The 27278-nt window shown below is 48.1% G+C and overlaps 2 long non-coding RNA genes and 1 other non-coding gene across 3 annotated transcripts; 2 read left to right on the top strand and 1 right to left on the bottom strand.

The window, feature by feature from the left end:
- Positions 1-1266: 1266 nt before the first annotated feature.
- On the bottom strand, positions 1267-1370 carry LOC144296631 (small nucleolar RNA U13). The gene has a single exon (XR_013363656.1). It is a non-coding gene; the product is annotated as a small nucleolar RNA U13 (small nucleolar RNA).
- A 1584-nt stretch (positions 1371-2954) lies between these two features.
- On the top strand, positions 2955-8858 carry LOC144295750 (uncharacterized). The gene is made up of 2 exons (XR_013362846.1): positions 2955-3066; positions 8581-8858. It is a non-coding gene; the product is annotated as an uncharacterized LOC144295750 (long non-coding RNA).
- Positions 8859-22420: 13562 nt separating this feature from the next.
- LOC144295751 (uncharacterized) lies at positions 22421-26991 on the top strand. Its single transcript, XR_013362847.1, has 2 exons — positions 22421-22660; positions 22995-26991. It is a non-coding gene; the product is annotated as an uncharacterized LOC144295751 (long non-coding RNA).
- The last annotated feature ends 287 nt before the right edge of the window (positions 26992-27278 follow it).

Here is a 27278-nt window from a genome sequence, read left to right as displayed (position 1 = left end):
ATGTAGAATACTTATCTTAAGGAAATGGAAATAATTATTTTTAACACTGTCATGGAGGAGGTGCTCAGTAAGTGATGTCATTTTCTAGAGTGAAGGAATATCAAACTGTCACCATATAATGTGAAAAAGTGTATTGAGCTTTTATGTTGAAGGCTGCGGACCCAAAGGAAGAGCATATAACCACCTCTGGGGGTCAGGGAGGTCCTATAGTTACTACCAATTGCTGACAAGACTGGAGGTGGGGGCCCTCTAGCCTCTCACACATCCACTGTGGACTGTGATTAAAAATTAGAGAAAAAGGAAATGCAGTATAGTGAGAACATACTGAGTAGAAAAAAAAAAATTGGAGTGGTGAGGTAGTAGACATGTAGTACAAGCAGTCTCTGAACTCTAGTCCATGTAGGGGAAAGAACCTGTGGGTGGGAGATTCTAAAGTCTGCAAGGGTTCCAGAGCAGAGAGCTGGGTAGGCTTGGTAGGAGAGTCCAGGCATTCCAGAATTCTCAGGAAATTCTGGAACATTCTAGTATATTCTGGAATGGACTTCCTGTGGTTGAAGCCAGAGGGCAGGGAGAAGTGCACAGGATTCTGTTTGTGAGGAAGAGCTGGGTTTGTTGACTTGTCTGATTGTGGGGTGCCCCAAAGAGGACCATAACAGCCTTGTAGTCACATCTGGAGAGTTCTGCCCCTTTAAAGAGACCAGGACTCCAGAGAGTGAAGCAAACGTCCTCCAAGAGTGTAGGCAAGTCTAAATTGTACCATGATTTCTTTTACAGAAAGCCTGAACAATTTTAAATGTGGAAAACCAGTAGCTTCCTCTTATCCTCCCCCCCCCCCCCCATGGTTGGATGTCTCCTCTGCAAGGTCATCTTCTGTGCTGAAGCATGGAGAAGGCACTTTTCTTTCTTGTTCAGGAATCGTAGCTCCTTGACACTTGAGAATGTCATTGACAACGACACGAAGCAAGATTAGTGATGTGTAGGTCTCCAACCTCTCAAGAATGCTTCATCTCTCAGGACCAGTGGCTCCAGTAATGGTGATAGGAAAGATAACACTGGAAGGAACAGCTGGATCTGGTGCTTTGCCTCCTCACATACTATCCAGAATGGTGGAGAATTAATTATCAGCCAAATTTCCTTCCCCAGAGCTGTGTGAGGAGGCAGCTTATTAACAAGCGCAAGTCTGGATCTGCTATCCTGTGCGGACCAGGGCAAAGATTTTGCCCTTACTTCTCTGTTAAGCCACCTTTTTTCCCCCCTCCGAGTTCACATCAGACGGGTAATGTGCTGAGGTCATAACAAGGTTTGAGGGAGGCACGTGTCACATGATGGTGTGAACACCCGATCATCTTGTTTATGAACTACAAAAGGATCTGTTAAGCCATCTTTCTACCCTTCAGCTCTCTGAGGGACTAACATCATTACCAGGACCATGTGCGCCCCTTTAACTGTTGAGCCTCCACCTGGGGGAGGGCACTGAGAGATGACAGTGACCCACGGGCATTAAAAATGCCCACTCCTTAAGGTATAGATGTCCTTGACAGCAGCATCTCACCAGGGCTTTCTCTTACCAAAGTGGCCCTGGCAGCAGGTGGGAGGGGGATTCTGCATGCTTGGCATATCTCTATGTGGATTTGGGTTACTAAACAAATATAGTAAATTCCTAAGTAGGTCCCCCAGAATTCAGTCCCATAAAATGTGGCCTTGTGTTATAATGGGGTAGGTTGAATGACCGGGGGCAGGGGCCAGTCCCCTTCACTGTATATTCATCCGATCTTATGTTATTGTGAGTGCATTATCGTGGGGCTTCATTATGTATCAAATAGTAACATCATTTCCACCAAGTGCAAAGAGAGCAAACTTTACCTGCATTTTCAGATGTCGTTAGTGTGATAATGAGAGATTTGGAGGCAGATAGGTCATGGCTTGAGCTGGGGAGTAGATCTGGGAATAGCTCTGTCCCAATGCTCTGACCCCACGGCCCCTTCCTGTCACCCTAGCAAGGGGTCAATGTGTGGGACAGGGTTGGCTCTGGTGCACACCTGCTGAGCCCCCCAAGCTGGGCAAGGAGCCCTTCAGAACAGCTCCTGGGTGCCCCCTCCCGTGAGGACCTGCCAGTGAGCACGGTAGGGCTTCTGGATCTCATTAGGCCACAGCTGTCCCAGCCTGGACACCATGAGCAAAGTGTGGGCCTGGTTTCCATCACTCGAGTGTTGATTTGGCCTGTAATCATCATCAGAGGGCAAATTCCAGGTTCGTGGTTTAAGAAAAAGCATACTTTTGTCTGTAGTCATGGAGCTATTTCGTCCCAAGCCGTTAATGCTTCTCCTGGCTCAGCACCACTCCCTCTGCTCTCTGAATCCGACCATACAGCTTTGATTTCAGAGGCAGGCCAGCATGATGCTTGGAAAGGCACACAGGCCCCTTCTCTGGATATTCCTAAGTGCTTAAAACTGCAAATGTGGCCAGATACATGTGTGCTGTGTTACTGTGCTAGGGATTCCTCGGGGAGGCTTTGGGCTCTGCATCTTTACTGGAGACACCCAATAAACCACTGGCCTCAAGGCTCTGTTGTTTTAGAGTGGGGTTTAAATGCATTCTCCTCCAGGCTGCCAATGCACCTCCAAACCAGTGCTGCTTGAAGTCTCATACCTAATGTAGCTTCCTGAAGCCCCAGCCTGCTCCAACAGACCCAGCTGGTGTGCTCTCGCATGCAGGGGTCAGTTCTCAATGCATTAACTCACTATTTTTCTCCCTGCATCAGGATGACACCTGGAGCCACCTATCATCAGGGGCGGGGGAGGTGAGGGAGCTCTGCTCAGCCAGGCACCCATTCATGCATGTGACACTTTCAAAGCCAGCTGGCTAAGGCTCAGGGTGTATCCCGAAGACAAAGGGATAGAGTTTATCTCTGAGTGCAGTGAATCTACTTTCAACATTTCTTTCTTTCTTTTAAAAGAGACACACAGAAAGAAGCAGAGACACAGGCAGAGGGAGAAGCAGGTTCCCTGCGAGGAGCCCGATTTGGGACTCAATCCCAGAACCCCGGGATCATGACCTGAGCCAAAGGTAGAAGCTCAACCACTGAGCCATCCAGGCACCTTTCTTTCTTTCTTTCTTCTTTCTTTCTTCCTTTCTTTCTTTCTTTCTTTCTTTCTTTCTTTCTTTCTTTCTTTCTTTCTTTCTTTCTTTCTTCTTTCTTTCTTTTCTTCTTTCTTTTTTCTTCCTTCCTTCCTTTTCTTTGTAGGCCCCACACCCAATGTGGGGCCTGAACTCATGACCTTGAGATGGAGAGTTGGATGCTCTACCAGGCAGAGCCAGCCAGGCACCCCAAACATTTCTTTAAGTTATAACTAGCCCAGGCAATAACTGCCAGCTATCTGATAATCAAGGACTGATGGGATTTCTATTGGCCAAATAACCAGAAAATTAAGGCTTCTGTTCTAACTAGCTTCACATAAGAAACAAAATACATATTTTAGCTACAGGCAGATTCTATTGTTTGCTGAGTTTCCTTGGGGAGCTTGGCTGTGGGCTTGGCTGACTCACAGTTAGAGGAGTAGCCTTCCAGGCTGAGCTCAGTGGCATACAGCAGATGACACAGGCACAGAAAGCCAGTGCTGGCTGTGGGGGCCAGTGACAAGCAAATCAGGGCTAGCTCCTGATGCTCAGGCATCTGGGGTCAATTAGGGATCAATCAGTGGTGCCAGAGGATTTAAAACAATTGTAACCAGCAGGGCAGGGTGGTAGTATCAATAGTGGAATATAGCAGGTACAGATAAAATTGTACCATCCCTAAATAAAGTCAACATTTTATCCCGGTGAGGCCTTTTTCTCAACAAGTGAGATCGTCCTCAGCTAAGGTTCAATCACCTGTGAGAACAATGACCAATGACTTGATTGGTCATTGAGCTTTTGCCGCTCATGTCAGATTCATAGTCATTAGGAGAAGAGTCTGACCACTTCTGATGAACAGTCAAATCCAACCTAATCTGATTTCACTGCTGCCTTACATTTTGAAGCTGTAGGTTCTCACGAATCTTTGACAAGAATGTTAGGTCTTTATACGTCTCTGTCATTGCTGCCTGAAATAATGTTAACTTGATGGAAACGTTGAACTTTTAACTATAGAGATCAGGAATTTCAGAAGACCCATTGTGGAGGAGATGTGTGGAGAGAGAGCCCAGACCAACTCCAAGAGGCGGACAGATAAGTGAGGTCTCTTGGCTGGCAGGAATCAGAGGCACATAATCAGAAGCCAGACAAGATGACCTGGAAAGATAAGAGAACGTTCCCAGGCCAAACTTCACCACAAGCTGCTGTGAGATCCTAAAGTTTGTGCTTAGCCCGGGATGGTTCCTTACTATTGTTCTTGCTATGCAAGCCCTTCTGTGATGACACTACCTTTTGCCTGACTCCAGCCACATGGACCACAAGGGGACTGTCATCCCTTTCTGTGACTTTGCCTCCCTGGCCTCAGTCCCCTTGATGGGAGGACATTGGAGACAGTCCATCCCTGAGATTTATCAGAATGACAGCTGGTGGCAGAGAGGTGTTCCTTATTGGGAAGGGGGAGAAGAGCCTGGAAGCTGCTGGTGGTCGTCCCCACCTCCTGGAGAAAAAAGAATCCACTATCTGTTGATGAGAAAGTAGCTAACATGTCAGAGAGGAGCTTGTAGCAAAAGTGGCTGGAAGGTTCTGTTTGAACTTGAGTCTCCGCTCCAGTAGTTCTCCAGGCTAGTGTGTCTCCACCATCATTTGCTTATCTGAATCAGTGTCTCTTCACTTCGCCCTAGTTGTGTTTGCTATTATACTTGCTAATAGTTTCTTAGCATTCTACCCTCGTGTTGTTGTTATTATTTCTGGTGCACAATATTTGGCATGTTTTGGCAGCCAAGCTACCCATTCCATTCAGCAACTCCCAGCATGCAGGGATGGTGCGGGCAGCAGTCCTACTGTGTGAAGGCTTAGAAGCCAGAGAAGACTTTGCTTCTTACCATCAGAATCTGGCACTGAAATCACATTTTTGGCTCCTGTTTTATAACTGAGTCAATACTCAGTTGCACTCAGTTATAAATAGTCAATACTCAGATATAAAATAGGAGCTAAAAAGCGTCATTTCAATCTGCACTTAGCAAAACATTTAATATATACCAGGAAAGGTCAAAGACAATGAGCAAATTTCAATCTGGGATGACTTTTTAACCTTCTGCAAATATTAGGGCTCATGGTCGTTGTGGAGGTAGGCAACCATTAGCTTCCGCCTCCAACGAGGAATAAGCAAGTAGGATTTATTTATTTATTTATTTATTTATTTATTTATTTATTTATTCATGAGAGACACAGAGAGAAGCAGAGACCTAGGCAGAGGGAGAAGCACAGGGAGCCCAACGCACGATTGCGACCTGAGCCAAAGGCAAATGCTCAACCACTGAACCACCCACGCACCCTGAGCAAGTAGGATTTAGATGAGAAGCCAGATTTCGCCATTCTTCCCAAGCGATCCTACAAATCTCAATTCAGTTCAACAAATAGCAATAGACCATGTACCACAGTGGAGTCATCGAGGTAAGTCCCAGCCTCATAGATCTATTAGTAGTTCTAAGATACTGATTTCATTCTATTACTCAAAGACCCTTGGGATGCCTGGGTGGCTCAGTGATTGAGTGTCTGCCTTTGGCTCAGGGCATGATCCTGCAGTTCCACGATCGAGTCCCACATCGGGTTCCCTGCATGGAGCCTGCTTCTCCCTCTACCTGTGTCTCTGCCTCTCTGCCTCTGTCTCTCTCTGTCTGTGTCTCTCATGAATAAATAAATAAAATCTTTTTTTTTTTTTTTTTAAAAAAGACCCTTTAGCAGGCTCCCCAGATACCCTCCTAGTTGACTGGGACTAGCTCACAAGGCCCTGCATGACTTTCTTTGCCTAGCCTGCTATCCTCACCTTCTGGGTTTCTGTGGCTGCTCTCCACACTCACCCATTGGCCTGCCTCTCCTGCCTCCAAATAAATAGCAATAAAATAATAATTCTGTGATAATGACAACTAACAAAACATCCATGCACCTGGCACTGTTCTGGACCTTCTTCACCTGTTACCTAGCAGCACAGCCCACGAAGTAAGGACGACCACTCTCTCCACTGTAACGATGTGTGTATTAATTTCCCTATGTGTCAGTAATAAATGACCACAAATCTAAAAGTCTAAAATCGAGGTGTCAGTGGGGCTGCATTCCTTCTGGATGTTCTGGGAGAGAATCCTTACTTTGTCAGCTTCTGGAGGCTGCCCAAATTCTTTGGCTCCTGGCCACATGGCCCCAACCATTTGCTTCACTTGTCTCACCTACGATAGACTCTGGCCGTTCTCTTTCTCCCTTATAAGGACCCTGGTGATGACGCTGAGTCCACCCAGATAAGCAGGATTATCTCCCCATCTCTGGACCATTTCCCCCAATCACATCTGCAAAGTCTCTTTTACCTTGTGAAGTCACATATTCACAGGTTCCAGGGTTTAGAGCCTGGGCATCTTCCCCAGCCATCATTCAGCCTACCTAGTGAAGACACTGAGAAAGATAGAAGCAATTCTGTGAAATGTGCTGAGGACCATAAAGCACTTTGTATGGAAAAGATCTTAATAATTTCTCCCCCATAGCATCAAGCACTTGGGAGGTGCTCAATGAACACTTTTTAGTTGTTGAAGTGATTCTTACAAAAGTGAAATGAATTGTCCTGGTATCTACTAAACTGCTTGCTTGGAAATTTAAAAATACAGTTTTCCAGTGTTGTTTATTGTCTTTGAATTCTTGAGGCTCTCTTATTCTCATTTTTCTATGATCTTGTGAGCATTCGATCATTGTTTAGTTACTGGTTATTCCTTAGGAGCCCTCCATGAGGCAGTGAAGCCTTGTTTGCTGTCAGGCTGACGATCTCTGAATGAGAATGTACTGCACTCAGGTTGCAATGAAAACAATGACCAGATAGATGCTCCTGTCCTAGAATATGTATCGGAGACACAAAGTTTCTATTCCCAGGCCCCTCTCCATTCATTCAGTCTACCAGTTAGTATTTGCAGCATGCCTTCCATGTGCCAAGCCATGGACAACATCCCAGGGCAGGCCACAAATGGGAATGGGAGATCCAGCCTCTGAACAGCTCACTGTTCACACAAGGGCAAAATGTATGAACGTACAATTATGATGCCGCACAGAAAGAGTAGGGCCCAGGTGAGAACGAGCAGGTGGTGCCAGTCTTCTGGTGGAGTCTGGGGAGGTGTTAAGAAGGAGCTGCTGGATGTAAATGTAGGGAACGATCCAGGGAACAGAGGGTGGAAGGGCCTGCTGTGGTTGGTGGACCTGGAGTTCTGTGTGAGAAGCAGAGGGAGAGTGCAAATGGGAGGGGGTCGAAGTTGAAGGTGGAGTGGGCTCCCTCTCATAATGTGGATTCCTGGGCTCTGTTCACTGCAGGTGGCATACCATCTTAATCCTGCATCTGTTTGCTTTGTCTCTGATGTCTTTCCATTCCCTTGAGTCTTAAAAGATAAGAAAGAGCTGATTGACCCAGTGGGCATCCATGAAGCATCAGGAAGTGGGTTAGCATCGACCTCAGTGAAGCAGATACCCAGTCTCTGAGAGTCTGAGAGCATGCTACTCCTGGCAAGGTTTCAGGGTTCAATAGAGTGTCACTGGTCCCCTTTCTCCATAATCACACTTCCCATCCCTGCCTCCATCCCCTCATTCTGACACCGAGTAGCTGTAAAACTCTGAGGAGATAATTTAACCTCTCTGAGCCTCTGCTTCTTGGTGACAATAATAGTCCCTTTGGTGGCTGTTGTAAGGTTTAAAAGGTTCAATATATGTAAAGTTTCTAGCCTCGTGCCTGGAGCTTAATGGGCACACAAGAAATGTGCCAATTCCTTTCACTGAGAAACACTGTCCAAGGAGAGCTTTAATTTCAGTTGCTTTCTATTTCTCCCAATTCAAGAATTTGTTTCCAAGACCATGAATAGGCCACAGAATTCTGCTATCTATCAGCTCTTGGTAGCCCCATAGCAGCATCACTCAAAGCTGGGACACTTAGGCAGGTGTCGATTTGTTGCTTCATGGCTCTTGATGTGTCCAGATCCACGACAGTTCTACAAGACAGGTGCTTAAATATTTACCACTCTCAGAGTCACTCCGGCATGGTGGGGCTCAGAAGAAAGTCCCAGAAGCAAGATAGCTTTGGCATCACCCATCCCTAGCTTGGTGGAGCATACGTCTTGATGGGAGGTCTCATCGTCATCAGGTTGGGCAAGCTGTTGCTTTCAGAAACTAACAATGATGATCTTCACTCAAACTCAGGAATATCAAGCATGACAGAGCACTTGTCAATCTTAGGCAGTCAGAATGGTTTCCTGGTCCCAGTTCTCTGAGCGTCCAGGTCCACACCTAAGTCCCTGGTGTGGCCACGTAGTAAGAATGTTAGGGACAGGCAGGAAGTCGGGGTCAGGGGATAGATATGGTTAAGCACAGGCTAAGCACCTGGTATGAGCTTTCATGTCACTGATGTTGCAGGAACTTTAGGACTATAATTTTTTTTCTGTTTTACAGATAAGACCTTCTGTGGCTCAGAGACAGTGATGTACTCAAGGTCACACAGCCATCAAAGGCATGGCCAGGGTCTAGCTCTTGGCTCCTTGCCTCTTAAAGGCATGACACAGAGGCAAACCTGCACAAAAGATCTTTCCCAGCATCTTTGAAAGGCTCCCCGAGGAAGTGGGCTCCAGTGGCCCACATGCCCTGGCTTCTTGTGATAGTCAGAGGTGGGGAATTCCTTTCGCTAAAGGCAGCCTTGATCCCTGTGCCTGTCTATAAATTTCTTCCACCGAGTATGGCTCATGCAGTGTCTCTCTAGGAATGTGAAAAGGATAGGGCCAGACCCGCATGCCAGACAGGCAGCCAGGGGGACGAAAGCCATCTCCAGGGTAACTGAAATCCACGCTCTCAAGCGAGAGACTAATTCTCTCTTGGATTCTACCCAGGAGCACTGAGGTGAAAACGCCGATGCACGCAAGAAGGTGTCAGAGTCCGGGAGGCTGGTGGGTACAGTCTGCCGGCCGCTCCGTGGGGAAACGGTGCCTTGGGGTCCCCTGTTGCCTCCAGGCAGTGTCCCCTCCCATGGGAGCCCAGCAGCTCCCGCACCTGGAGGGAGAGTCTTCTGGGACCATCAGGAGAGGCCAGGAGGGCTGCAAATCTCAGGGGCCTGGAGGGAGCCCTGGTCCTCCCTGCCATCCCCTCCCCCTCCGGAGAAATTCTGAGTCTGTAGGGGGGCAGTGCTGGTGGCAGGGGTGGTGGGGGAGAGTCTGCATTTTTAACAAGCTTTGTGGGTGATTTTGATGCCAGAGGTCTGCGGGCCATATTTTGAAAACGGCTGCTTTCCCTGCCAACACTCCTTCCTTTGGATTCTCCGCTGGCCACAGGGACACTCCTTATAGCCATTTGGAGTCTTGGGGCATTCTCTAGAAAACAAATCTACACTGAGGCCAATAGGAGTCTTCCCTGGACTCCATTGTGGAGTTGTGGAGGGCCCCTCTAAGGCCCCGGGAACAGGGCGGGGCAGGGAGCTGTGCCCTGACCAGGAACAGTGTCCCCTCTCCTTTCCCCAGAGCCCAGACTAGGTGACCTGGGCTTGCCCGGAGGTAGACAAGCAGGGGTGGGAGGCTGGGGGCGGGGGTCACTGCAGGGTTAAGGCCCTGAAAGTGTTAATAGGCTCCCCTGAAGCCTGGATTCCAAGGAGTCATTTGAGCACTGGACCTCCTGGCACACCAGCCAGCCCCTCAGCCCTGGCGCTGGCCTCTGGGGGCTGAGATCCTGCCCCCCCCCTACACTGGGTGCTTCCTCACTGGACACAGTTATCCTGACCCTTCTGGACAAAGAAGCTTTCCTTTGAAAAACACACACATGGAGGAAGAATGGGTCTGTGTCTACACACTTCCCAATGTTCTGAAAAGGAAAACAAAATAAACAAATGTGTGAGGTAGCGATTGAGATATTCAAAATATTTCCCTTCACTGCTGGAGAAATCTGACAGCGAAAAAAGAGGACCGATTTTGTTGTGCCTTCACCCCACAGCCACTTCAATTTAGGCTCCTTATTGCTTTCTGGATCTTTCAGGGTTGTAACTGCTATCTCAGTGAGTAATAGACAACTGCATTAGGCCCTTTCTTTATGAAGGGGATTAATGACTTTGAAAATTTAGTGCTCTGTAAACATAGTAGGGAAAGCATTTCCCCAGGCTCGTTGATTCCTTGGCAGGGAGGGAAGCTGGTTAGGAAAGTAAATGTTTCCAGCTTGCCGAGAGGCCCCCTTACCAAACACTGTCTGCTTCTTGTAAAGCCTGGCCCCACAACACTGGTGTGTTTCAAAGTCCTAAAAAAAGGAGTCAAAGCAAAAGCAAAAGAAACAGGAGCCAGAGAGAATGAGACACATCCGTGGGGTTGAAAAAAAATACCACTGGTGAAATTTCCTAATAGAAAATGCATTTTTCCATGAAAATGTGTGTTCTTGCTAAGTCCGGCCTTTGACCTGAATTAGAGAAATCAGTTGTTTACACAGCCCAAACCCGCAGACTAATTACCCTCTTTGTTCTTTTAAACTTTTAGGCCTGGCCAATGACATAAAATCCTCAGAAACGAAAAACCTAAATAAATAAATAAATAAAAATTTAAAATAAAAAAAAAACCTCTCAGGACAAACATTTAGAAATAAGCTTGGAAAGAAGGGGCTGTGGGATCAGGATGTTGGGGTTTCATTGTTGGCATTCATGTGGCAAGTTGCTAATACTTGAGGGAGGCAAGGCGGGGGTGCAGAGAAGGAAAGGAGTCATTTTATTAAAAAAAAAAAATGACATTCCAGGCATTTCCCCAAAGCTTTCCTTGTCCACAAGTCTTTCTCCTTCAGAGCTGCCTTTTCCAGGGATCAGCCTTTTCCAGCCCGGTCCCTTCCTCCTTGAGAAAACCACAGCAACAGCAGTTCCGCAAATCCTCACATCTTTGAAAGTTGGTCAATCCCACTTGAGGACCCAAGTAATGGAACCACCAAGGCCCGACCTAGGCAATTCACCCATTCTTCCCTAGCGGCTTGGTTGGGTTGTGTTAACTTCTTTATTCATTTAACAAATAGTGTTGAGCACATAACAGTGTTCTGATTTGGCGTGAAATCTTTGAGATTCCTAAATTGAGGCCTTCAAATAGTGTATCACTACTTGTAATAGCAACGGCACCAAAAGAGTATATTGCTTTGGGGATATCTGAGTTTTTGAGTCAACCCGCCATGACTTCTTCTTTGTTTCTTCGTATGTTTCAAAGGTGCCAGCAAGTTTGGTGAAACGATATCACTGGTTTGCAGTACTTAAGTCTTCTGAGAGAAAAAAGGTTTAAATTTGTAAACCAATTTAAAATTTAAAAAAAATTTAAAAAATATCTGTGGCTTACGTGAGAAGTTAGAATACCCTTTATGAAATTAGAAAATCTGAAAAAGAAGGCTTTGTGTATCACATACAAAGGAGAAGAGTCTAGAAGACACAGCTTGGAGGTGTCCAAATCACAGATTAAGCAAAATTAAGGGTGACAGGGAGTAGATAGTATTGGCAAATGTCACCACTCAGGCAGTCTGGCACAGAACTTTAAAATCCTCCTTTTCTGCATAGGGTCACAGGTACCAAATATCCATGAGCCCTTTGGCCTAATGCTGTGCCACAGAAAGAATGTATCTGATGTCTGTTTTATTTGCAGTTTGCTTAAATCCATGAAGGATTTAAGGTGGTTGACAAAGAAGAAACAAAATATAAGCTTAATACACACTGAAAACCAGAGCAAGAGAGAAAGCAGCGGGAAGAGTGGAGACCTAACAAGGAACCAGGAGTGGGGTGAGGAAATACACAAAGTTGAGGGTGCAAGTTGGTATGCTTCCTTTCAAAGAGTTACAAGCTGGGACCAGGAGGAAGGGAAAAGGGGAAACATATGAGTGTTGAAATTAAAGCAGATCCACTGCTTAGGAAATCACTATTTCTGGAACCAAGGAGAGATGGGCATTTTTCCTGAGGGCCTTTCGGAGGTAGCTCTCTGTATCACGTACAGCACCCTGGGTCTGGCCATCCCCTCCAGCAGTTCAGAATTCACAACAGTGGATCGTGCTTAAGATTTCAGGTCCCCTTTTCTTGGTGTGTCACCGGCTTCTGAACACCCCACACCCGGAACATACTTATTCAATGTGGACCTACTTTGGTCCAGACAATGGCACCTTCCAGAATCTGCCCGACGCGTAAGGTAGACAGGATCGAAAATACCACCAGTGGCCTTGTTTCTTCAACTCCCACATTGTAACCAGCGTCTGGATTAATATGAGTGTCCATGTGGGGCCAGTGAGAAAAATTAGTATGAAGCCAGATTACCCGCGGTGTCTGGAGTCCACGGGCACCACACCTGGGCAAGCCCCAGCCTTCAGCCTGTCTGGAGAGGGGACAGCACCCCGCGGCATACAGGCACACTTGAGGCCTTCCCCAGGACCAGTCTACACACACCACAGAGGCCCCGGTGGGTGGTCTGATGTTTTTAAATGCTGACAACTCTACATTCTATCCTTCAGATGTTTTCCCACTCGGATCACATTAGGCGTGTTTAAGTGATGCCTTGTGGAAGCGTCTTCACGTTAGAGGATAAGCAAGCCGTTCCCTTTAATAGCAGCCTGGAGCTCGCCCCTGCAGGAGGGCACCTGGGGCGCAGCCTTCCCAGCAGGGGGCAAGGGGAAGGGGAGCGGGCCTCCCGCGCCCTCTCTGGCGCCCGCTCCGGGGGTAGGGAAGGGCGGACGCGCCCTCTAGTGGCCGCTTCCAGAACGTTCCCCGCTCCCCGCCCCCGCCGGGCGCGCTCTGGCGCTGCGGGCGCTCGGGGAGGAGAAGCCGGAGGTTACGGAGGTTACGGGGCGCTCCTCCGCCCGGCCGCGCCTTTCCCGGAGGGCGATGGAAGGTGGGCCTGGGCTGAGGGCCGGCGGGACGCCCGCGGAGGAAAGGGGCGGCCCAGCCTCCCTGCTCGGACGGCGCCCCTTCGCCGCAGGGCCCCCTCCGCACCTGGGGTCCCCGTGGGCCACGACTCTCCGTGCGCCGCCGCCGCCGCCGCCGCTCCCCCTCCCCCTCGCCCTCGCCCTCGCCCTCGCCCTCGCCCTCGCCCTCGCCGCCGCGGTCCCGGGACGCCCCTGCCCTCCGGGCTTCCCCCGACTGCGTCTGCCCCCGATGCTGGCAGCTGTCCCTTGTCCTCCGCGGAGGCACCGCTGCTCAGAGCAGCTCGGGATGGGGGTCTAACGGTCTCCGACCTCAGGATGACCCTTCAGCATCGCTGTGAATTCGATAGGTTTTTGCAAATAAACCCGGAAACCATTCCTAATAGGATTTCCACGAGAAAACGTACTCCAATTTTTAAACAACCATCAAGCATACAATCCATTCCCTCTACAGCTTGCTTCTCCTGCCCGGCATCTCCCTAGCTCTCCTCCTCAGGTCAAGTTCAGGGCCCAGGTCTCTGGGGCTCCTGTGTATAGGTCAAGGATGAGGGGCCCCTGGCCTGGCTTAGGCGGGGCCGCTTGTAGGATTTGGATCTGCCTGGGTAGGTCTGATTGGACTGCAAGGTGGACCAGCCAGGGACTGTGTGCAGTGGCTGCCCAGGGCACCTAGTGGGTGCAGGGATGCACCACCCAGACCCCCTTCCACAAATAGCTCAAGCCCCACTTACAATGAGCGTGGCCTGCAGCCAGCCTCCAGCTGTCAGCTCCTTCAGAGTGTGCCTCAGCTGTCAGACCAGGCCCTAAACTTCTGAAGGCTGCCCAGGCCAATATGAGAGCATCGCTGTGCTCCAGGGCTCCAGCGCTTCTGCCCAGCACAGGACTCCTCTACTCCAGAATCCCAGTGGGCAGCTTCTGGTTAGGTTCTCTCCTGCCTGCCCCCCCCCCCCCCATATTCTGCTTCCCCCACCCCCACCCCACCCCGCCCCCATCTCTCCCGCTGGAGTTTCTCAGCTACTGCCTGCATGCCCAACTCCAGCTTAGGGCCTTTCTTGGAGAGCCCAACCCAATAGATTGACTTGTCCTATGGAAGCTAGGGTCCCTGACATTTGGGGGATCGTAAACCCCTTTGGAGAACATGCTAATAACCGTGGAAGTCTTCCCAGGAAATGCCCGCGCACACATTCAGTTTCAGACTGCAGACCTCCCAGGCATCCCAGAGGCCTTTTAAATCTCCTTGAGAACCCCTGACTTGAGGGAGATGGGGGTGGTGTGGGGACTGGAGGGCTGGGGGAGGGGGGAGGCGGGAGGGGGAGGGATAATGACAGCTTCAAGCTTTTGGAGAGGACTTAATATTAATTTCTGGTCAGATCTGACCCTCAGCCCAGCCTCCCATGAGCTCATGGATTCTGTGAGAAAAAAATAGGAAGCCAATTCCCTTAAGTGCTCGGCAAGGCCCTGAAGGCAGGCTGCCCGGCTTGGCCCCATATGGCTCTGGCACAATGAGGGCTCAGAGAGCAGAACTGGCTCGCCCAGGAGTGCCGGGGCCCAGTTGCCCATCTGGCAGGGGTGGGGGAGGGCCCCACATTATCTCAGGAGACCATGGGGCCCACTAGCTCTGGGGGCAGGGCTTTAGGCACCTTCGAAGTAGTTGGCTTTGGAAGTGAGTGTCACCGAACAGTGTCCCGATGGCAAGAAACAGAAGGTATCTATGAAGTGGCATCTTCTAGGGCCTCTTCCAAAAGGTCCTCCTCCTTCCCAAAATAACTGACTTGGGTTTGCAGGGGATTAGATGTCTGCCGTTAGCAGGTGGAGAAAGGAGCCAGCAATACAGGTTTATGCAGGAATAGGAAGTGGCATTGTAGGACTTGGAACAGACACACCGCACTCATTATATACCAGGCCACCATGAAACACTCGCGCGTAGTAACTGATTCAATCCACACGCAATCCCATGTGATAGGTCCTATTATTACTCTCAATTTAAACTTAAAGCACCCGATGCACAGAGGTTTAGCAACCTGCTAAAATCACACAGCCAAAGAGCAGCAGAGGTGGGATTTGAGCCCAGGTAGTGTGGATCTGTGCTTTTTTTTTTTTTTTTTTTTTTAATCCCTATCTGTCCTGGCTCTGGATCCGCCAGTGGTCAAGAAGCTAGACACTGGTGTCAAATGGCTTTGGGTACATTCCCAGCTCCTCTTCTGACTCGTGGTGTGATCTCAGTAGGTTTCCTACCTCTTTGTGACTTAGTTTCCTCAACAGAGTAGAAAACCCTATTAATCCTACCCCACAGAGATATTTGAGGTTTAAGTGAGTCAATCATGGAAAGGGTTTTTGCTGGCACACAGAAAAGTGCTCAGAATGAGGGGGCATATCTATATCTATGAAGTCATCAGACTTCGGCCATTCACAGAACCCACAGTGACCAGCCCAGCCGCATTAGGCCTTGAGGTAGGAGGCCTGAGGCCAGCCAAGGAGTTAAAGAAACCAGATGAGTTTTTTTTTTTGTTTTTTTTGGGGGGGGTTTTCTTGCTGGGCTAAGAGCCTTTCAGCTCCCCCGGCTGCCTCAGTGCTCTATCTTCAAAGCGCTCCTGTGCTAGGAGCCTGCCCCAGCCCCTGCACATTCCTACCAGTGCCTGAATTAATAATGCTGTTGTTTTCCTCAGAGACGAGGGACGTGTGGGAGAAGGCTGAGGGTACACTGTCAGCCCGCCAGGCTGTCTGGAAAGCTGGAGGGAGCTGGAGGAGGAAGGGGAGGCCCCGCTGCTGTGAGGTGCCGCCCGCTTTCCATTAGCCGGGTCTCTGAGCTTACAGTGGAAGGTTCTGGGGTGTGTCCCTTGTTCTGCGAAGGGATTCCTGTCTAGCGAGTTTGAAAGCGGCACATGAATACAAATGTAATCAATATGAAACTTTTCCCTTACACATTTTTTTGTGTAACACCATTCGTACTCACAATTGGAAACACTGACCAGTTCCACACAAATATTTCTACAGGCAGATGAAAAGCCAGAGTCTCAGTTCTAAAGCCAGTTCTAAAGGCAGGTTAGATGAAAGGTAGTGGCTGAGGGTAGGTAGGGGCTGTGTAGACAGCAGTGTGTGGGGGTGGAGGATTGGGGAGAAAGGAGGATTTTTTTTTTTTTTTTGGAATGAGTTTTCACAGATTTATAAAAATTATGTTTTCAGGGGCACCTGGGTGGCTCAGTCAGTTGAGTGTGTGCCTTCAGCTCAGGTCATGATCACGGGGTCCTGGGATTGAGCCCTGTGTCGGGCTCGCTGCTCAACCAGGAGCCTGCTTCTTCCTCTCCCTCTCCCTCTGCCCCTCTTCTCCTTGTACTCTCACTTGCTCTCTCTCAAATAAATAAATAAATAAATAATTATGTTTTAAAATTATATTTTATATATTTGTTTTAAAACACATTATGAAAAAAAAAATAAAAAAAAAAATAAAACACATTATGGAATCCTGAGAAGCACAATGTGATTTCACCTTAGAATCTGAGTTCCATCAAATAGGACCCCAAATACTCAAAGGCCTTCAATGGAGGCTTTTCTTAAACGAACTAAATTTCTTTTATTTCTTATTTCAGAATTCATTATTCTTGACTCCTTAGAGGCTTTTTTCCCCCTCTGGTGTGGCGTGGCATTAAGAGCAGGAGAGTCCTGGATTCTCATCTCAGTGAAGCCCTCCCCTTCCCCATTCTCACGTTAGCTGGAGCCCAGGCTACATCTTTTTTGTGTGTGTTTTTTTTTAAAGATTTTATTTATTTATTCATGAGAGACACAGAGAGAGGCAGAGACACAGGCAGAGGAAGCAGCAGGCTCCCTGCCGGGAACCCAATGTGGGACTCCATCCCAGGACCCCAGGATCATGACCTGAGCTGAAGGCAGTGGCTCAACCACTGAGCCATGCAGGTGCCCCAAGCCCAAGCTTCTTCTAAGGACTAAAAATAGTCATTTCATCCCAGACTTTTCTTTCTCTTTTTGCAGAATCAGAACTCAGCTCATTTAGGATCTTTCACAGATGGAGGTATCTTTGCACTGTAAGAGGTTTTGTTCCCCCCACCCCATTCCCGGCAAATATATTTGTACACATATATTTTTCCTAACAAGTGAGGTTTAATTAAACCATTAATTTCATTATAAATGCACCAGAAAAGTTTAATTTTAAAAACTGCTGTGAAGTTAATGCTTTTCATTTTCCTTCTTTTTTTGTTTGCTTTTGCTTGACAAGTGGTTGGTACTTCTTATACGCTAGTCACTTTATGGGGAAATAGCACTGAACACACGGATAAGGGTTCTGCTTTCCTGAAGCTTTGATTTTAGGACAAGCAAATTTTTTGAAATGAGTGAACTAATTGCAGAGTGTTTTGGTGGAGACTGTCTGGTTAGAGGTGGGGGGCTACCAGGGATGGCCTGTTGGGACGATCTTTCGGAGAGGATGGGGAGCCTGAGTTGAGATGTGAATGCCAGAGTGGAGCAGGCCACGTGTAGACGTAGAACAGTAGGCTGTGCTAGGGAGCAGAATGGCAGGAGTGAAGGCCCGGAGGTAGGATATGCTCTGGTGAGTCCAGAGAGCAGAAGGGCCATGGTGGCTGGAGTAGAGTGAGGAAATGTCACCGGAGTGGTTAGCAGGGCTTTCGGTGCCACAGTGGGTGCAGGCTGTCCCTGTGGATACCTTGGGAAGCCGTGGGAGGTTTTGAAACGTGGAGGTGACTTGATCTGATTTGTTTATAAAGACCCTCTGCTGTAAAGTAGTGTGAGGAGAGGGGAGAAGGGTTGGGGTATAGTTACAACAAGACTGGCCAGGAGTTGATAAGTACTAAAGCCAGGTGACTAGCTGGGGCTGGGGGATATTATGTGCTCTTTTGTTTTGTGTGTGCTTGAAAATGGCTATTAAAAAATTTACAAAAGAATGCTTTAAACTGCAAAAGAAACAACATGGAGAAAGAACATTTTAAACCGCAAACAGACCAAACAAAACAATAGCAAAATGCCCTCTCTGGCTGCCCTGTGGACAACAGATTATGGAGGGGCTGAGTGGGAGGAGGAGTGAGAGGACTGTTGCAATAGTAGTTCAGGCAGGGCACGGTGGGGCCTGGCTCAGAAGTAGGTCAGGGCTGTTTTGGAGCTAGAGCCAGTTGGACTGGGTGGTAGACTGGATGTGGGTTGAAGGAGAGGAAGGGGTCCATGCAAATGATCAATTGATTGATCATAAGGCAAGTTATTATCTCCAGATGTGCTTTTGCCACTAGACGGGACTGTCATCCACTGAACTGCATCAACTAGCTTATGAGTTGGAGAAAGTACATTAATCACAACTTTTATTTTCTGATGCTTTGATCCGAGGGGCCTTGCTGCCCCTAGAGGGTGAGCCAATTCCTAGAGATAGTCAACAGCTTGCCCTTGCGCATGCTTTTCAAATACACACCAAACCGATCCAGAGCCCACATCCCAACCATTTCCTTTATCTATCGGGCTCTCACGCCTGGGCCACTTCTCCCCTCATCCTAATTAATCACCCCAGGGCTGGGTACCAGACAACTAGGGACAGCCTGTGCCCCAGAACCCCCTGAAACTATTCAAAGGGGCCAGTGTTAAGCCTGCTTACCCAGTCTTGCCCATCCGTCCCTGTGGGAAAATCACAATAAAGGCTCTTGCCCCCAGGCCCCTGTCTCTGCCACCTGACCGACCTGATGCCCTCCTCTTGGGAACTGAGAGTCATAGATTGTCCTTACAATACCATGGTCTGTCCTTTATGACCAAGAGTAGATCTAGGAGGACTGCTCTCTTCCTGGCACCCAATTATGAGCCAAGTTGAGAAAGGAGAGAGAGAGAGAGAGAGGGAGAGAAAGAGATAATTTACCAAAGGGAGCTCTCTTGGGGCTGATAGGCCTGGGCAGTAGGATACATTCAAATAGGAAGTAGAGCCTAGGATAGGATACTGAGTGAGGGATGCTGGGCAGCCAGCAGGGCCCCATCAGGGCACTATCACTTGCCAGGGCCTTAGAGAGAAGAGCCAGGAAGAGTGAAGCTGGAGACAAGGGAAACTGGAGGCACCTGAAACACCCTACTAGTGCTCGTAAGCTGGGCCACCACACGGTACAGCCCCAGGGGAACACGCAATATGTGGGCCATGCCCTGGACTTTGTAGTGCACTTGTTTCTTCCAAGAGGGCCTCAGAGGCGGGTGATATGAAGGTGTTGGGTGTATATTTTCCTATGGTCTGTGGCCTGCTGCTGTGGCAGGAACCCTCAGGCTCCCCTTGTGAGAGCTGTTGCTGGGGGAGGCTGCCAACCACAGCTTCCATCTCCCAGACCCCATGCTAGACCCTGTGTCACTATGGGGCTGTGTGACTTGGTGAATGCATATAAGCTGCATGTGTCACTACTGACAAAGGCAGGGGGGGCTGTCCAGGTGTCTTCCCTGGTCTTCTGCCCCTCAAGCGTTGATGATGAAGTGTCACACAGCAGAAGGATCCTTGAGTCACTCCTTGGAGGAGGACCGTGAGACCCAGGACATTCATATTGGGCTCCACGTTGATTGAAGCATCTGAGATTTGGGGGCTATTTGTACAGCCTTTTCTGACCAATACAATTGCCTGATCTGAGTGGACAGAAATCTCATGGATAATTGAAATAACATATAATCGCCAAACGATAGTTTAGTACATCATTAGATCTCTGGTTGGACCAAGTCTTGTGTGGGATCAGTTAAAAAAAGCAAATGACTCCTTGTTGGTTTGTAAGCTGCTCGGGAGCTTCCCAGGTGAAATCCAAAACTGGCCTCTGGACACAGAGGGAGAGATGGGCTCCAGGTCAGAAGGGACAGTTTTAATAAGCAAAGGGAGCTTACATATGAGGCTTGTCGTGGGCAGCAGCCAGATGAGTGGATCCCAGCACCCCCAAACCTTAAAACTTTATCGGGAGGCCTTAACTGGGTTCAGACACATGTGCTGTGCAGATGTGCTCATCACCACACCAGTATCTCAAGGCTATGTCCCTGGGGCAGCTCCTGGGAGTGGGAAAGACAGGCAGAGCCTACATTCCAGGGACAAGGAATGGGATGAGGAGCTTGCCAGGCCCAGGTGGCTCACAGGTCAATTGACAGTTATGTCTTTTTGAGGACCTTCCCTACCACTCCTTCTGCCCATCTATGGTAAAAGCTGTTCATGAGTGTCAACGTGACTAAAAGACCAAACACAAGAGGACAGGGGAGGGGAAATGAAAGGGTTTGGAAAACGCACAGAATGACCCGCCAAACCTTGAGAATATCACTCGGCCAATCTATAGAGGGAACTGAGAACAAGAAGGAAAACTGAATGTAGTGACCACTGGAGCTGTCATCCATTTATTCAGGAAACATTTAGTAAGCACCTACTCTGTCCAGAAACTGTGCTAGGTCTGGGTATACTGTGGAAAATACGTCAGACATGGTATTTGTCTGGAAGGGAATTAGTCTAGTTGTGACAGATAGAAACAAAAATAAGTAAGTAGAACAATAAATGAGAACTATTCAGTTGTACTGGGGGCTCTGACAGAGTAAAAAAAAAAAAGGTGGGACACCTGGGTAGCTCAGTGGTTGAGTGTCTGCCTTTGGCTCAGGTCGTGATCCCGGGGTCCTGGGATCGAGTTCTCCATCGGGCTCCCTGTGAGGAGCCTGCTTCTCTTTCTGCCTATGTCTCTGCCCCTCTCTGTGTGTCTCTCATGAATAAATAAATAAAATCTTAAAAAAAAAAGGCTAAGACTCCCCACTGAGGGCGAGGGCAAGGAGCAGGCAGGGAGAGCTCTCCCCTAGGGCCTAATGGGAGAGAAGAGGTGGACTATAAGCAGAGGCAGGATGGAGGTCAGGACCAGGAGAGAGTAGACCATGCAGAAGGAGAGCATGATGTGTTCCAGGCAGAGGGAGCAGCATGTGCAAAGGCCCTGAGGCCGTGAGGCTGTATATGCTTGAACCACTGAACAAGCTGGTATGAGACAGGGTAGGAGTGAGGGAAAGTGGCATGACATGAGGTAGGAGGAAACAGAGGCTGGATGAAGTAGAGCCTGGGCCATGGTGAGAGTTTTGACTTTTATTCTCATTTCAGTCTCTCACTGCTTCCTGGCTTTTTCGTTTAAAAGGGCCCACCCCCATGGTCATCCAGCCACTATGGGTATTTTCTGGATAGCCTCTTTCCAGTTGTGCCCTGAAAGGTGTTTGTCTGCTTAAGGCTGAGCAAAGCTCCACAGGGCTTCATGTCCTCCTCCTCCTCCTCCACTTCCCAGCTGAGGGAAGCTGGCGTCAGACACAGACTATGGCTTCTGACACACCAAAGCTAGGAGTCAGGCTTGTCGGGTAACCGGACCTGGTCGTGGCTGCTGGAGCTTTGCATCCTCCCTCCCCAAGGAGCCAAGCCAGCCAGTAGCTGCCAGGGACCTTCGCACCCGTGCTTTTGGGATCAAAGGAAGCACGCGGCACACAGCAGGCCGCCCTCAGCGCGCAGGCCTGAAGCCGGCACCAGCGGGGGGTGACCCGCTGAGGGAACCGGGCAGGTGGTTCCTTGGGCCCCGTGCGCGGTGCCAGGTGAACGGGCCCTGCCAGGGGGTGGCAGAGGCCGTGCCGGGCCCCACGCGAGGTCTGCCCGACGTTCCCTCCGGCAGCAGCTGGCAGCGGCCCAGCTCGGCCCCAGGAGCACTCACGCAGCGCTGCAGGCCCGGAGCTGCCCCAGAGCCGCGTGGCTTCCTCCGGGCGGGCGGGCACCGTAGGGAGGTCGAGCACTGCAGGGCGGGGGGGGGGGGGGGGGGGGGGGGGGGGGGCACCGCAGGGCGGGCTGGGGAGGCCAGGGGGTCACCGCAGGGCGGGCTGGGCAGGGCGGGGAGGGCGGGGAGGGCAGGAGGTCACCGCAGGGCGGGCAGGGCAGGGAGGGGAGGGCAGGGGGGTCACCGCAGGGCAGGCAGGGCGGGGAGGGCAGGGGGTCACCGCAGGGCGGGCAGGGCAGGACGGGGAGGGCGGGGAGGGCAGGGGGGTCACCGCAGGGCGGGCAGGGCAGGGCGGGGAGGGCGGGGAGGGCAGGGGGTCACCGCAGGGCTGGGGGGGTGGGGGGGCACCGCAGGGCGGGCGGGGAGGGCAGGGGGGGCACCGCAGGGTGGGCAGGGCAGGGCGGGGAGGGCAGGGGGGTCACCGCAGGGCGGGCAGGGCAGGGTGGGGAGGGCGGGGAGGGCAGGGGGTCACCGCAGGGCGGGCAGGGCAGGGCGGGGAGGGCAGGGGGCACCGCAGGGCGGGCAGGGCAGGGCGAGCGCCGGGCCGCGGGCTGGTGCGGAGGCCTCCAGGCCGCGGCGCCTTCCTTAGGCGCATTTTTCTTCCCCGCCCAGTTAACTTCCCAGGGACGGGTCCTGAAGGACCGGACTTGTCGCAGAGCGAGCGACAAGACCGCAGGTGGGGAGCTGGCTGCCGCAGAGCGCGGCTGGGGGCGAGGCGGTGTCTCCTAGCGGGTCCCGGGCACGGTTTGCCTGACTTCAGCAGAAACGCGCGGCAGATAACCCGGAGCCGCGCGAGCACCTGCAATGGAAGAATCCGGAATCATAAGTAATGGGCCTAAATTGGCAGGCTTTCATGAAAGTCCCACCAATCTCCAAGTATACAGCTGCCATGGGTCACGTAAAATGTACGGAGCTTTAATATACAGTTTCATTTGCTTGAATATCAGCCTGGGTGTAGATAATCAAAGAATGGCTTGGGGTAGAGAATTTAATATGAGGATCCAGCCGGGGCTGCCAAGCCATATATGTGCTAATGTTGCAATTTCCACGCCGTACTTAAGGTCAAGATTAATTCAGTGAAAAATATTATTTCACAATGTAATAGACACCTCCCGAGTGGCAGAGCAGGAGGCTTCCAGGAGGAGAGATGAGGCATGGGGTGTGTTTTGCCAAATGGCAAAAGTGGGGAGTCCTTTGAGAAGAGATTTGACCGACAGTGATATTTTCCTTTGCCTCTAGGGCTCACCTCGGCTGTTGGGGCGCAAAGGCAGCCGCGGACGGCGGCGTCAACGGTACTGCTGTGATCTGATAGAACTCGACCTGCCGACGCTGGCCTTGGAGTTCCACATCATTTTCACATCTTATGAAACATTCTCCTTTTAGCTTTTCTCTAACATGTAAAAATGTAAAGGCCATCCTCGGCTCATCGGCAGAGCAAAAACAGTTGGTTTTCAGACCCCTGAAATGATATGAGGATTCTCTGCAGCCATCATGTACCCATTTTCAGCAAAAACCAACTCCCGGTCAATCTTGTTTTTTGTCTCCTCCTGTTCCTTTTTCCTCCCGGCAGCAGTGTTGGAAGCGAAGCTCTAATGAACAAATGATTTCATCCATATCTGCATTTCAGTATTTGCCTCTAAAAGAGTTCTCTGGTTTTAAACATAAACCCACAATGTCATTATCACATCTGAAAATATTGACAATAACTCCTTAATATCATAAAATTTCCAATTAGTATTCGTTTTTTTTCCAACTGTCTCATAAATGTGTACGATTATAGATTTTGTGTTTTCTTCCCTATAGCTTGTTTGGCTAGGATCTAGATGACACCCTTAAATGGCAATTGCTTGATCTGTCCCCTAAGCCTCCTCATCTACGAGTTCTTTCTATCTCTGTCTTGTTTTTCTTTACAAGTGATTTGTTGAAGAAATTGTGTTCTGTTCTGCAGGGTTTCCTATAGTCTGTATTTCTGATTACACCCTTGTGTCGTTGTTGGATATATTCCTTTGTTCTCCGAATTTCCTATAATACAGTGCTGTTTTCTGCTATTTGGAAGTTAGAGGTAAGAGCTTGATGAGATTCAAGTTTTCTTTTGTTTTTGGTTCATTTTTTGGGGGTAAGATTACTCTATGGGTGGTACTGTGTTCTTCTGTCAGGGGGTACATAACGTGTGGTTGTTTCTCTTTTTGTGTGTTGGCAGCTATTGACGATTATTGCCTAGATCGATCCCATTTTTTTTTAAAAAGACTTTTTTAAAGTAGTTTTAGATTTACAGAATAATTGAGCAATTAGTACAGAGAGTTCCCGTATGCACCCTCCTCCTCAGTTTCCCTATCATGAACATCTTGCTTTAGTGTGGTATGTTTGTTACAATTGATGAACCAATACCAGTATTTTCTTGTTTTGTCCACAATTTACATTAAGACGCATTCTTTGTACAATGCTATGGTTTTGACAAATGGCATAATGACATGGACCCACCATTGCAGGATCATGCAGAACAGTTTCACTGCCTTAAAAATCCTCTGTGCTCCACCTCTCTATCCACCTCTGCACCTCTAAACCCCCGGTGACCAATGATCTTTATACTGTCTCCATAGTTTGGTCTTTTCCATAAGGTCACTTAGCTGGAATCATATAGCGTATAGACTTTTCAGATTGACTTCTTTCACTTAGCAACATGTTATGTTTTTCCCATGTCTCTCTGTGGTTTGATAGCTCCTTTTTATTGCTGAATAATATCCTGTTGTATGGATGTACCACAGTTTGTTTACTCATTTAACTTATACTGAAGGTTCCAGTTTGGGGCAAGTATGAATGAAATTGCTATCAATATTTGTGTGCAGGCTTTTGTGTGGACATAAGTTTTCAACTCAATTGGGCAAATACCAAGAAGCAGGATTTTCTGGATCATGTGGTATGAATCTGCTTCCCTTCTAAGAAACTGCCAAGCTGTCTTCCCAGTGGTCGTGCCATTTTTGCATTCCCACTGGCTATGAATGAGGATACCTGATGTCCCATTGGCTGGCTAGCTTTTGATCTTGTCAGTTTTTTGGATTTGGGCCATCCTAATAGATGTGTAATGAAATCTCACTGTTGTTTTAGTTTGTGATTCTCTAATGATGTGATGTGGAGCATCTTTTCATATCTTTTGTTATCTGTCTCTTCTTTGGTGAGGTGTCTGTTCAGATCTTTTGCCCATTTTTAAAGCAGGTTGTTTGTTTTCTTATTGTTGAGTTTTAAGAGTTCTTTATATACTTTGGACGCAAGTCCTTTATCAGATATATTTTGCAAATATTTCGTCCCAGTTTGTGGCTTGTGTTTTCATTCTCTTAATGTCTGTCGTAGAGCAGAAGTTTTTAATTTAATAAAGGCCTGCTTATTGACTTTTCTACCATAGATCATGCTTTGAGCATATCTAAAACCTCATTGTCAAACCCAAGGCTATTTTAATTTTCTCCTTTGTTGTCTTCTAGGAGTTTTATAATTCCACATTTTACATGTAGGCCTGGAATCCATTTTGAGCTTGTTTCTATGCAAGTTGTAAGTTCTGGGTTCATTCTTTTCTATAAAGATGTCCAGTTGCTTCAGTATAATTTGTGGAAAAGACCCCTTTCTTCACTGAATTGTTTTTGTACCTCTGTCAAAGATCAACTGACTGTATTTGTGTGGGTCTATTTCTGGACGCTGTATTCTGTTTTATTGATCTATTTGCCTACTTTCTCACTGGTACCGCACCATCTTGATAACCGTGGCTTTATAGTGCATCTTGGAATCAGGGTTTATTAGTCCTTTGTTCTACTGCACTCTGTTAGCTCTTCTGGGTCTTTCTCCTTTCTGCAAAAACTTCAGGATTAGTTTTCCAGTATCCTCAAAATAACCTCCTGTAATTTTTATTGGGATCACATTGAATCTATAGATCAGGCTGGGAAGAACTGACTTAATAATATTGATTCTTCTCACCTGTGAACATGAAATATCTCTCATTTATTTAGATTTTCCTTGATTTCTTTCATCGGAGTTTTGTAGCTTTCCTCATGTAGTTCTTGTGCATATTATGTTAGATTTGTTCCTATTACATTTTCTTGATGCTAATGCTATTGTATGTTCATTTCAAATTCCAATTGTTCATTCATCCATCTTTTTTTTTTTAAGGAGTTGGAAAATGGTGAACTTTGTTAGCTGACACATTTGTCTGTAAGAAAATTGCTCTCATCAACTCTCTGGTTATTCAGGACTATGGGTCATTTAGGAAGGAAAGGGTAAATGCTTGATTCTTTCACTTGATTTATCAATTTTTTTAAAGTTTTGGATTGGTTCCCTCACACCTCTAATGTTAACCAATGAGTTTTTCTTTAAGTATTATTATGAAAAAACATTTTGTGTGTTTCAATCGATTACATTTAGTATCCTTATTGGTGCCTAAACTGTCCCCTTACCAGCGGGGGCCTTTTCAGTTGACATCTGACATGATACCTTGGTCTTTGATAGTTTCTCTATTTCCTTATGTGGAAAGATGGTCCTGGCTTATCTCCTACATGTCCTTCCTCTGATGTGTTACCTTCCATTTCTCTAAGGAGCCCAGGCTCCTTTTAGTGGGAGACAGTGTTTAGAAGCCACCAAGATCGGCTTTCCTGCCTTTCCAGTGGTCAGAGTCAGGAATTATACATTTATTCATTTAAGATAAAATAGATCATGAATTTATACTGATACATTTAATTTAGAACTATGAGGACTTTACTTAATCCCAGTGGTTTTGGAGATGTCTTTCCTTTCTTCCATGCTAAAATTGCTTTATTCCATAATATGCATGCTTAATCTCAGAACAATGTTTACTGAAATAAGTTTAAGGTTTTTTTGTTTTTTGTTTTTTGTTTTTTAGTTCTTGTGCTTAGGTTATATCCCATCAGAGATCTACAAGAAAATAATGGTGTTTGTTGAAAAAATAAGTTTGTTGGTACAGTTTCTGTTTGTGTGGCTATACCACCAAGAGGGTATGGAGTTAAGTTTTTATTTCAATGTGGTTTTGCTTTTTAAAAATTCAGGTATTGGGGATCCCTGGGTGGCTCAGCAGTTTAGTGCCTGCCTTCGGCCCAGGGCATGATCCTGGAGTCTCGGGATCGAGTCCCCCATCGGGCTCCCTGCATGGAGCCTGCTCCTCCCTCTGCCTGTGTCTCTGCCTCTCATTCTCTCTCTGTATTTCTCATGAATAAATAAATACAATCTTTAAAAATAATTCAGGTATTCAAAAAGTAGTTACGTGTGTTTTTCTCTTCATATTTTTAAAAAATATTTTTGCCCGCTTATCTTTGGAATGAATTCCTAGAAGTGGGATTGTTGCTTCAAAGGGCAAATACGTATGTGAGTTCACTTGATATTGTTGAACTCCTCTCTGGAGGGTTGTGCCATTTTACATTTTACTGACAAAAGAACCTGATTTCCCACCTTAAAGTTTCATCTGTTACATTTGTAAAGTGTGTTAGGGCATGTTACGTGTTTTTTATAACATATTTTCTTTTATCC

The sequence above is a fragment of the Canis aureus genome, chromosome 24 (assembly GCF_053574225.1).
Source record: "Canis aureus isolate CA01 chromosome 24, VMU_Caureus_v.1.0, whole genome shotgun sequence".
NCBI lineage: Eukaryota > Metazoa > Chordata > Mammalia > Carnivora > Canidae > Canis > Canis aureus.
The sequence above is the reverse complement of the archived record's forward strand: the minus strand, read 5'-3'. Positions and strand labels throughout refer to the sequence as shown.